Source organism: Anas platyrhynchos, chromosome 2, assembly GCF_047663525.1.
Source record: "Anas platyrhynchos isolate ZD024472 breed Pekin duck chromosome 2, IASCAAS_PekinDuck_T2T, whole genome shotgun sequence".
Lineage (NCBI taxonomy): Eukaryota > Metazoa > Chordata > Aves > Anseriformes > Anatidae > Anas > Anas platyrhynchos.
The window spans coordinates 155245283-155257358 of record NC_092588.1 but is presented as its reverse complement, the minus strand read 5'-3'; the positions used below and the strand labels follow the sequence as shown (position 1 = coordinate 155257358).

The following is a 12076-nucleotide window of genomic DNA, read 5'->3' as shown; positions in this document are numbered from 1 at the left end:
GTACATACTATTATTACTTTCCTATTATCATCATTGTATTATTATTGTTATTATTTTTATTATTATTTTGTTATTATTATTTTCCTGTCTTATTAAACTGTCTTTATCTCAACTCACGGGCTTCACTTTCCATTTCTCTCCCCCGTCCCAGAGAGGGAGGGGGGAGGGTGAGCGAACGGCTGCGTGGTGTTTAGCTGCCGGCCGGGTTAAACCACAACAGCCTTTTTGGCGCCCAACGTGGGGCTCGAACCCACGACCCTGAGATTAAGAGTCTCATGCTCTACCGACTGAGCTAGCCGGGCTGTTGTGGTTTAACCCGGCCGGCAGCTAAACACCACGCAGCCGTTCGCTCACCCTCCCCCCTCCCTCTCTGGGACGGGGGAGAGAAATGGAAAGTGAAGCCCGTGAGTTGAGATAAAGACAGTTTAATAAGACAGGAAAATAATAATAACAAAATAATAATAAAAATAATAACAATAATAATACAATGATGATAATAGGAAAGTAATAATAGTATGTACAAACAAGTGATGCACAATGCAATTGCTCACCACTCGCTGACCGATGCCCAGCCTAACCCCGAGCAGTCCGGCCCCCTCCCCCCGGCTAGCCACCCCTATATATTGTTTAGCATGACGTCAGATGGTATGGAATACCCCTTTGGCTAGTTTGGGTCACCTGTCCTGGGTCTGTCCCCTCCCAGCTCTTACTGCACCCCCAGCCTGCCCGTTGGCAGGACAGAGCAAAAGGCTGAGATGTCCTTGGCTTAGTATAAGCACTGCTCTGCAACAATTAAAGCATCGGGGTGTTATCAGCACTCTTCTCATCCTAAGCCAAAACACAGCATTCCACCAGCTACTAGGAAGAAAATTAATTCTGTGCTAACTGAAACCAGGACAGAAGCAATGACACCATGTTGGCTTTCTGTGTGGGAAGTGAGATATCTGCATTAATTATACATTTCCCAGCCTCTTCCCACTGGCAACAGAATGTGCAAGAACTGGTGGTTATTTAGGGCCAAGGGGGATGCGAGTCTGGGGCTGTTGCAACCTAAAGAAGAGATTGCTACGATGACAGTCAGGAGCTGCTTGCTTCTCCAGGGGGCAACTGGGGGGATCTCTGCAGAACACAGAAGACAAGTCAGCAAATATGTGTGTGCTGAAGGATAAAAGAATTTAAAGACTCAGCTGAAATGAAGCTTTCTGGCAACATGGAGTTCAACATGAAGGAACTTAATAATTCATTATAATAATAATATCTCTGTGGTGTTTGTCTTTGGGCCAAGGAGAATATGTGGAAAATGCTATTGTGTCTGACAGCAGCTTGGAGGTGTTTGCAGGATCTTTGCTGTTGTGTTTTTTGTTTGTTTGCTAAGTTAGTTGTTTTTAGGTTTTTCTTTCTTTTTCTCGCCTTTATTTTTTTTTATTATTTTTTTTAATTTTAGCAGCTTTCAGGCAATTCACCCAGAAAAGTCTCCAACAGAGGTTTTTCAAGAGCATAAGTCCATATGAGAAATTGAACTGGGTGAATGTGCTTCTCTGGCAGTCGATAAAATGAGAGGGAGAAACATGGAGAAACTGTGATGTTGAAAACCTTCACACATCTGAAAAGCCAGGACTGTAATTTTAAGTAACTGGGGGTAGGTGAGGGGGCCGTCACTGTTAAGGGGTCCCATTAGGTTATGTGGTTAGCAGCTCATTCCCCACACATGAAGGAGCACAGACACACAGAGAGGAGACAGACCCCGATAAGCTACCCAGGGAAACAACCCCTGGCCCCTACAGCTCCCAGGGCTGCCCCAGGAGAGCCTTAACCCCATGGCCTTGGGGTGACAAACACCTCATGAGCCAATAAGTCCTAGATGTTCCCCAAATCACCTCACAGACTGGGAAAGTGGGGGACTCCTTATGGGATGCAGGGGAAGAGCATTTGGGGATTGCACAAGAATGTTTTGGGTGTTTAGGGGAGGAACCAAAAGAGGGAAGAAGGAGAGAATTGGGTGGTTTGAAGAGAAAAAAAGCATTGGAAAATAGAAGGATAAAGAGATAAGTGGGACCAATCACATATAAGCAGGTTGCTGGCCTGGAATTTCTTGTTCACATCAGCGCAGTCTGTCCTGTCTCCTCATTAAACTTCATTTCTACCTACTGCCTTCCTCATTAAACATCATTTCTACATACTTCCCTGGCAAGGGGCTACCTATTCTGTGTTCCTATGTGTCTGTGGAGACCCCGTAAGGCAACCAGAATCACCCCACAGGTGTCTCTGTGATGGCAGCAACTGGAGAGACAAGAGCATGTGCATGTTGTGTGGGTGATTGCAAGTTAAAAAGCCAGGATGGTTGGTGAGAAGGCTATGAAGCTTAGGAGTCAGGTACTGGGGTGACCACAGGTCTAGGCTGAATACTGGAGAGCCCTGAGACTGGCAAATTGGCTGTTGGAGGGATGAGAAGGTCCAAGCCAGCTATTGCAGGGACCATGAGATCTGGGGGCCTGCTAAGAGACCTGCTTGCATGTGTACCTGAAGCAACTGGAGACGAGGGGATACAATAGACAGCTTCTGGGTAGACTGTGTCTAAAGCCAGCTACTGGAAAGATCCACATGGTATATATGTGTAGTTGTAGGATGATTCTTGCTCTTGGAAGTCTGTTTCATGTGCTGGAGAAACCACTCTTCCTAATTTTCTTCTCCAGTGTCACGTGCTCCAGCTCCCATCACCTGAAGGTCTCCTTTCACACTAAACTCAATCATCTCTCTATTTCCTAGAATTACCTTAACACTAACGCTTTGTCTTCTGGTGCTGTTCCATACCCAGTAGTCAAGAGTCCGTTCAGAAATATCACAGCAGTGATACCAGGTATCGCTGATTTATTCCTAGTAGTTGGATCATACTGACCCTCCAAAAGGTGTTTGCCACAGTTTGTTTGATCCAAAGAAAGTTACAAACAACAAACTTTAAATGACTCCCTACAGTCATCCATCTAAAAGTAAAATTTCTGTTTCTGAACTCTGAATATCCATTTGCAATTTTTAAGGATTGTTTTGAGACTTGGAGGCAGGCACAGTTTTAGAAGGCATTAGACAGGCAGATATTTATCTGGCTGTCTCTGTCTAATTTCATTCCTGAAAGCTAATGCTCTGTGTTGTCTGGGTATGGGTCTTTTAAATAAGGAATTTAATATTTCTGTGGCTAGGTCTTTTCTTTTTTTCTTTTTTATTTATTTTTAATGAAGTCAAGCCAGTTATTATTTCACAGTGCATTACTAAACTACTCTGACATATTTTTCAGTTTCTTATCATAAATTAACCTTAACTGACTGTGGGTAAAGTCCAAATTCTACACAATAACACAGGATCAATTTCTTTATTATGCTAACATAGATTATTGTATGTATAATTTCAGGCTGTTACTTCTGTTACTTCTGATTCAACAAAAGTTTTAAGCACTGTTTTAAGACCTCTAGCAATTGGAGTTATGATAGCTGTACATCTCCTGTATGGAAAATTACACATGGAAGTTGAGACAGCAATACAAGAGTCAAAACTGCTAAATGGGTCATCTGAGGTTCAGGGCAACTTCTGGTAAATTGCTGCGGATGATTTCTGTCTCCCTTTTCTTATGATTCTTGCTATGAAAACAGGAAAGAAAATTGAAACACTTCCCAGGGAAAACCATGGATGGTTAGAAAGCAATCTGTATTTATAGTCTACATATCAGTTCAGTTTTTGGAGACCTTTGGTGAGCAGCATGTAACAGAAGTTCAATCAAATATTCAGGGTGTGTGAACTTTTCCAGTTCTGAGATATAAGTTTGTCTACATCCAAGTGTCCAATGTTTCTGTTGTTGAACAAGACATTGATAAATTCTTGGCTGGGATTCCAGGAGCATCAGACATCTGCTGGGGAGAAAGGGAGCCAGCCTGAAACAATCACCAGCATGAAACATGAAAATCTCTGTCTTTGGAAATATTCAAAACTCAACTGGATGATGTTCTGGGCAGTCTGTTCTAACTTTGCAGCTAGTCCTGCCTTCAGTGGCAGGTCAGACTGGAGACCTCCAGAGGTTCCTTCAGTCCAAGGTTATTCTATGAATCTTTGTTGAAATTATCTTTTCATGTTATAAATTTTGTGACATTTCTGATATTTTTCTTGTCTTATTGTGATATTTAGTATTTTGTATAATTTTAATAAACTGGGGTATACCAGTTTATACCGATCCATGTTTGCAAAGTGTAATCTCTCTAATCTAATACCATAGTCTGTAGCTATGGACAAAAAATGATCCAGATGAAAAAGAGGATCTCTTTAAGATGTCTCTCTTGGACACAAAGGTCTGGATGTAGTTTCATAATCCACAGTGCCTCCTCAGGGGAGAACAAATCTCTGACGAACAGAAATAGCTAGTAGGATTAAAGAGTGAGGATATTGATATTGCTGGGTCAAATGCAGTTTGGATGATATCTATCTACTGGTTCCAAGAGATAATAAAGGCCCAAGACTTGACACACAAAAAAATACATATTATGGTACTGAAAAAGAGATGAAGCAGATTTCTGTTCCCCTCCAGAAATAAAGGAACAGGATTGCAAGTTTTGATAGAAGTGATTTGGAAGGGGGACATGTTTACGTTGTTCGTGCTATAAACACACCATTTATACTGTTTGTGGTATAAACACACCAACTTCCCTTCCCTTCCCTTCCCTTCCCTTCCCTTCCCTTCCCTTCCCTTCCCTTCCCTTCCCTTCCCTTCCCTTCCCTTCCCTTCCCTTCCCTTCCCTTCCCTTCCCTTCCCTTCCCTTCCCTTCCCTTCCCTTCCCTATTCCCTTTATGAATATCTGCTTCAAAACATGAAAACACTAGGAATGAGGAGAGGAACACAGGGCCATGTGAAAGAGCAGTGCTGGAGGAAGAGTCTTTTAGAAACTTAAGATTCAGACACTCCACTCCTAAATGCAGGAACTGAAGAACAATTCTTATTCAGTAAGAACATTTCCTTACCCTTTGCATGCCTACTTTGCTATGCGCTTTGCCTGTCTTGTACCAGAACTGTAAGTACATGCTGGCTCTTTCTAAAAAGTCATGCCATGCTCTTTAGAGGGGCTCACAGAATCACAGAATCACAGAATCTCTAGGTTGGAAGAGACCTCAAGATCATCGAGTCCAACCTCTGACCTAACACTAACAGTCCCCACTAAACCATATCCCTAAGTTCTACATCTAAACGTCTTTTGAAGACTTCCAGGGATGGTGACTCAACCACCTCCCTGGGCAGCCTGTTCCAATGTCTAACAACCCTTTCAGTAAAGAAATTCTTCCTAACATCTAACCTAAAACTCCCCTGGCGCAACTTTAGCCCATTCCCCCTCGTCCTGTCACCAGGCACATGGGAGAACAGGCCAACCCCCATCTCGCTAGAGCCTCCTTTAATATACTTATACAGAGTGATAAGGTCACCCCTGAGCCTCCTTTTCTCTAGGCTGAACAAGCCCAGCTCCTTCAGCCGCTCCTCATAGGACTTGCTCTCCAGGCCCCTCACCAGCTTCGTCGCCCTTCTCTGGACCCGCTCAAGCACCTCGATGTCCTTCTTGTAGCGAGGGGCCCAGAACTGAACACAGTACTCGAGGTGCGGCCTCACCAGAGCCGAGTACAGGGGGACGATCACCTCCCTAGCCCTGCTGGTCACAGTGTTTCTGATACAAGCCAGGATGCCGTTGGCCTTCTTGGCCACCTGAGCACACTGCTGGCTCATATTCAGCCGACTGTCCACCATCACTCCCAGGTCCTTCTCTGCCTGGCAGCTCTCCAGCCATTCCTCTCCCAGCCTGTAGCTCTTCTTGGGGTTATTGCGCCCCAGGTGCAGGACCCGGCACTTGGCCTTGTTAAACTTCATACAGTTGACCTCAGCCCATCGGTGCAGCCTATCCAGATCCTCCTGCAGAGCCTTCCTACCCTCAAGCAGATCGACACACGCACCTAGCTTGGTGTCATCTGCAAACTTACTGAGGGTGCACTCAATGCCCTCATCCAGATCATTGATGAAGATGTTAAAGAGGACCGGCCCCAGCACCGAGCCCTGGGGGACGCCACTAGTGACTGGCCTCCAACTGGACTTGGCTCCATTTACCACAACTCTCTGGGCCCGGCTATCCAGCCAGTTTCTAACCCAACGAAGCGTGCGCCAGTCCAAGCCAAGAGCAGCCAGTTTCTTGAGGAGAATGCTGTGGGAAACGGTGTCAAAAGCCTTGCTGAAGTCAAGGTAGACCACATCCACAGCCTTTCCCTCGTCCACCCAGCGCGTCACTTTGTCGTAGAAGGAGATCAGGTTCGTCAAGCAGGATCTGCCTTCCATAAACCCATGCTGGCTGGGCCTGATCGCCTGCTTGCCCTTCAAGTGCCGCATGATGACTCCCAAGAGGATCTGCTCCATGAGCTTCCCTGGTACTGAGGTCCAGTCCCTCATCACAGCCCTTCAGCCTCCTGCAGGAGGAATAGCAATGACGTAAAGAAAACCAGATTTCTGGGAAGAAAATCTTCCCTGTAATACAGTTTTTATTCCTCAGATTTTATTTTTAGTGCTATGGGAAGATCTGTTGTTGGTTTAAAGGTCTGAGACGATTTTGTTTAAAGACTAGAAGTAAATATTTAAGGGCTTGGGCCAGGTAATACTCAAGCAAACTGCTGGAATTGGTGAGTTCTAGCTGGGATCATTCCTCGTGAGAGTGGAAGAGGTGAATATTGTGTATGTTGGTGATGCTTTGTGGAATACAGAGGGGAGTTAAAAATGGTTTCTTGGTCTCTAAACTTACTCGCTGGAAGAAAACAACCATGAAACCTGTGACACTCAGTGAAGATGCAATGGCAAAAAGCAAGAACTACTGTTTTTTTTTCTGTTTTGTTTTGGTTTTTTTTTTTTTTTTTTTTTTTTTTTTTTTTTTTTAATCTCTTTTACTTCTACTCTTTTAAAGGATCTTAAAATGCTTCTCAGTCACAAGCAAATATCTGAGATTTTAAAGGTCTGTTCTTCTGTCACTGAAGTTGAGTGTTATGTGCATTTTGTAAAAGGTCTCTTTAGGCAGTAAAATGGAGAACATAAAGATTCTGGCTTCATATTTTTGTCCAGGTGACAGTTTCAGTGATTCAAAGGAGACACAAAACTCCAGAGTCAGAAGTTAGCTGATAAATATTTGTTGAGATGCTTTCACATTGGTCTGCAAAAGTCTGGGAGAATGTATATACATCTCCAGCAAATAGCCCCTTACTGACAAAGGTGCTTTATTTCCCTACTAATCACCACAGAGCAAGCAATGATCTCACCTTTCATGCTAGATGAAAATACCTGGGTTTTCAAGTGAGCAGCATCATACTGCCCATCAGCATTAAACTGCAGATTAGTTTCTAAGTATACAATGTTCAGTAACCTCCTGTTCTCATACAGAGGCAGAAAAGTCTTATGCCCTCAAAGCTCTTTTCTTAGAGAGAAAGTATTCCACCCAGCAGTGTTTATGTTACACAGACACCATAATCCTCCAGCTGCCTTTTTTGTCTTGCCCCCCTCTCTGTTTATCACTCAGATCCAAAGAACACTTTGTGCCTTTTGGTCATTCCTGAAGTATCTGTCAGAGGCATATTCTCTAGCGCCACATCAAACCAGGGCATTACTTTGTAAGGTTGCCCTGACTTTGGGGATTAAATGGAGATGTTCTCTGAAATGCTCAGTTGTGCATCAAAGGTGTCTGACTGGCTGGCTATAATAAGGTGGGGAAAGCTGGAGGAATGCACTGTGTCAGGGGATAAGACTTGGCAAAAATTCTTCTTTGAGGGACTGTATGGCACTCATGGAGAGGAAAGACACATATAGTCTAGGAGAGGCTGCTGACCTTCCTTCTGCAGCAGCAGGGACAGCCTACCAGAGATTTAAAATAATATATAAATAAATAAATGAATTCTGTGAAGATTTATGTATAACAACCTTGAGGAAAAATAAACAGAGCTCTTAATTTTGCTTGCTTAGAGCAAGTGCTTGGCTTCCTCCACCAATCCCCAAAGTGCATTCCTGTCCCTAAGGACGGTTTGGTGCTACCAGGACTGAATCTCAACTTCCTCATCAGCCCACACCAGCTCCAGCCCCAAGCTGAATGCAGAAGCTGGAGCCAAGCAGGCTGTTGTTGGCTGCAGGGCTCAGGTGATGCAGTGCTAATGGCTCTGAGGAAAACATGCCAAAGCCAACAGCTGACTCCAATCATCTTTCCTCACCTATGGGTCTTAGAAGAAAACACTATTCGTGATCAGGGTAGCTGTCCTTCCTCACCTTTGCTGAGACATATGGAGCACGCGTTGCACAGAAAGGTCATTGTGGAAGTCTGCATACTGAAAGAGGTTTGTGCTGGTGAATTCTGTTTCCCGCATCTGAGCGCAGTGCTGAAAACCTAATACTTGCTGGGCTGGAAAATCTGGGCTGGATTTGTTGAGAAATTTTCTGTGACTTTGTATCAGTATGGCAGGAAAATGGGAGAAAGGAGGGAAGGAAGAAAGGGAGAAAGAGAGAACAAGAGAACGAAAGAGAGAAAGAAAGAAAGATAAAGAAAGAAAACAAAATCTCTCAACTGTTCATGTGGCTTTCTTTGTGGAAATTTCAGCTAGGGTAATTACTGAGTAACTTAATTTATCAGCAGAGGCCATTTTGGGAATCCAATGGCATATTGCCTCCTTGTTCCAGGCAGGTGTCCTTGTCTTAAAAAGAAATTAAGTGATAAGAAGCAGAGAGGGACATAAATCCTGCAAAGCAGAACAGCAGGGACTTCAACTAGGTGGATGTGATCAGCAGATGGAATCAGATTATCTTCAAACACATTAGGCTTCATTTTAATAGAATAAATCTGGAGAGGAGTATGGACAAAGGAACAATTCCATCAGGAGACTGAAAAATATAGTAGGTGTTCTCTTATTTGAGACAAAAACTGATCCCAAGACATGCAGACAGAGACAATTTCATGTTGGAAGGTATGGTGCACATGGTGCAAGTACAAGGCAATTAAATATAATTGAGGTATGCAATCTTACTTGGGATACTCCTGCAAGAAGAGGGTGGAATCTAGAGGTCTAGTTATATTAGCTCTCACACCTGCCATGACTTTCCACAAAGGTTATTTACAGTTGCAGAAGCACAGAGATAACAGTACCAAGATATTTTTTAAAAAGACCTGGTATTTAAATTAATCCAGTGGAAATGGGTTTAATCTCATAAAATTTAATTTAAAATTTGATCGTGGTCTATTACAGAAGGTTTATTCCTGCTACTGCACAGCATGTCCAAGTCATCTTCACAATGCCAAGTTTCTCAGACAACAGTGTTTTGTCAAACTGAATGGCAATTTAATTATTCTTAACTGTTTTTAAATTTGTTATTCTCCAGCACTGGTAACTGAAATAAAACTAGTGATCCAGAACTTCAAGTCACTGCAGAAAGACTCTCTCTGGAACCTTAATTAACATGTTTCCAGCTAACTCAGGCTCCTCTGACACTGTGGAAAGTGTAGCTTAATGTGAATGAAAGAGATTTTATATATATATATATAATATATATATATACATACATATAAAATTAATTATTTAAATCTATTTTTTGCACATTTTTTATTTACTAATATATTATAAGCAGAAAAAAAAAAATATATATATATATATTGATCAAGCTTAAGGCATTAAAAATGAAGCTTTTTTCTTTTTGATGCATTTTCACAGTGTCACTCATGTAAAATGATGTCCAAAGCCCCTGTGGCTCAGAGCTGGCAAGCCTTTTTTAGTAGTCCTCCTGTAATTTTCCTCTAAAGACAGCATAATATAAGCACCAAAAGACTCTCAAATTCTCCTTCATATATATTTAAAATGTAACCTTCTACACAGAGAAAACAGTGATCTGGAGTGAGACATTAAAATAAAAAGTTGAAAACAAAGTCTTCCTTACTTCACTGTATGCTTTGGGGCAGTATCTGTCCTTTATACTCATTCTCAGTCAGCATTTCTGGGTTGTAACAAAAAGTCCTGACATTTCCAAGACTCTTCTGTGCATCTGCTCCCAGCTCTTCCCAGTCACCTCCCAGGTGCATTGCAGCTGCAGGCTTCCTGTGTTACCGCTATTTCTATTGACTGCAATTAACCATCCAAGAATTAGCTGGGAATGTTTGGTTGTTCTCAGGGATGGAGCAGTCTCCTCTCCTTCAGGAAATTCAGCCTGGCCCAGGGAGTTGCACACAGCAAATAAAAATTACTTTGTCTAAGTTTAAAGAGTCTTGTTATATTCATTTCTTTTTTTATTTTGCCTTCAGCAGTTGGCTCTTCATTGTCCACCTATGTAATTCTCTATAGTATAGTGGTAAGGAATAGTTTGGGTCTGTCTCCTTTCTTTGTTGCAGACCAGTTGTCTTGAATATTCATTTCTCTTCCATTTTCATTTTTGCCATATGTAAAAGAGGAAATAGCACGAAGATTGTCATGTACAGTCCTATGTAATGAGAGGCTGAACTTTGGATGGACCCATTGAATTTGGACTTCAATGGCTGGAAGTGAAGCGTACATCAATTCCTCAGTGTTTTTTTAACTTTTTACATTTTGTAAGGGGAGGTACTATTAGGCTATGAAATCCTCCAGGCAATATAAAGTGAGTGCTTTAATGTGCTGCAGATGCCATAAGAACACCAGATTACATTCAAGGTCTGGATCGGAGCTGGTTCTTGATTGGGAGTTTACACTTTGTGAAATGCACAAGGGCACTCCAATGGTTTTAAGCACGGGATCTTGATTCTTGGGGATCAAGAATTAAGATCAAGCATGGGATCTTGATTCTTGATTCTTGGAGCTGAGGGCTTGCAATATGCTTAGAAGAGAGAGGCTTCTACACAAGAAGCAAAATGGACAATGGCCACCAGAAGTCTGAATGATAACAGTGAATAGCAAAAGGCCAATGCAGCTATCTCTCTCTCTATATGTGTTTCTGAAGATGTAGTATGTTGATAGAATTATTGACATTTGAGTGGCAACTATGTCATACCTCAGGGTGAATTGTTTTCAGAGGAGGGAAGGAGGACTTGTCAGAGACTTTGCCAAACCCAGCAGCCCAGGGCAGGAGAGCCATGGCTGATGTCCTGCTCTGGATGAGGCACAGTGGGAAAATGTACAACAATTACCCATGAAAATGTACTACATCAAGTCAAATAATTGTAAAAACAGATTTATTTATTTATTTATTTATTTATTTATTTCAGATGAACTGAGGTGGCCACGTATTTGAAAAGGATTCTTGCAAGTTTTCAGATCTGGATTGGACAAATCTGTAGGCAACCTGTCATTACTTCAAAATTATTCCTGCTCTCAGCAGCCAGTTCAGAAACGTCAAGAAGTGTCTTCCAACATAATTTGTTGATTCTAGAATTGCATATTACTTTTTTTCTAAAGGCTTTTATAAAGCCTTTTTTGAACTGGAATAGGATTTTTATTCATTTATTTATTTTTCCTAAAAAGCTGGTAATCTTTTCTGCAATTTGCCTGAAAGAAGAAAAGAAAAAAAAAAAAAAAAAAAAAGTAAAAAAGGTTAAGTATTTAACCAGGATCTTAAGGCCTATCTGCTAAAGCTGATACCCCAACACTGTATCATGCTGCCAAGCAGCCTTCCATTTAGATTATGGTTACTTCTGTGCCTGCTGTTGGACAGAGAAGAACTAGGTTAAGCTGTTGGCTTTGCCAGAAGTTTAAACATCTTTTCCATTAATACCTTGAATAAACCGCAGAAACTTTTCTAAGTGAATTCACTCAGAAAATCACTTAGGTACAATGGAAAATGCTGTCTTCTATTCCTGCATCCTTGATAACAGATGATAACCATTTTCCATGTTGCACGAAGAATTGTGAGAATTAAGGCACCTGTGTTTACATGTCATGCAGCTTGTGGTGATAACTGTCTTTATAAGAGTGTTGATAATTTGATTAAGTCTGTTTGGTTTGGAGTGTAAAGTTACATTCTGCCTGCACCATAAACTCAGCCATGTGGAGAACATCAGCATTTGAAAATATATACTCACTG

At 42.0% G+C, this 12076-nt stretch overlaps 1 long non-coding RNA gene and 1 other non-coding gene across 2 annotated transcripts; one reads left to right on the top strand and one right to left on the bottom strand.

Moving 5' to 3' along the window:
- Window positions 1–229: 229 nt before the first annotated feature.
- Window positions 230–302, bottom strand: TRNAK-CUU (transfer RNA lysine (anticodon CUU)). The gene has a single exon. It is a non-coding gene; the product is annotated as a tRNA-Lys (tRNA).
- A 7938-nt stretch (window positions 303–8240) lies between these two features.
- LOC140001765 (uncharacterized) lies at window positions 8241–12076 on the top strand. The gene is made up of 2 exons (XR_011807294.1): window positions 8241–8376; window positions 11262–12076. It is a non-coding gene; the product is annotated as an uncharacterized lncRNA (long non-coding RNA).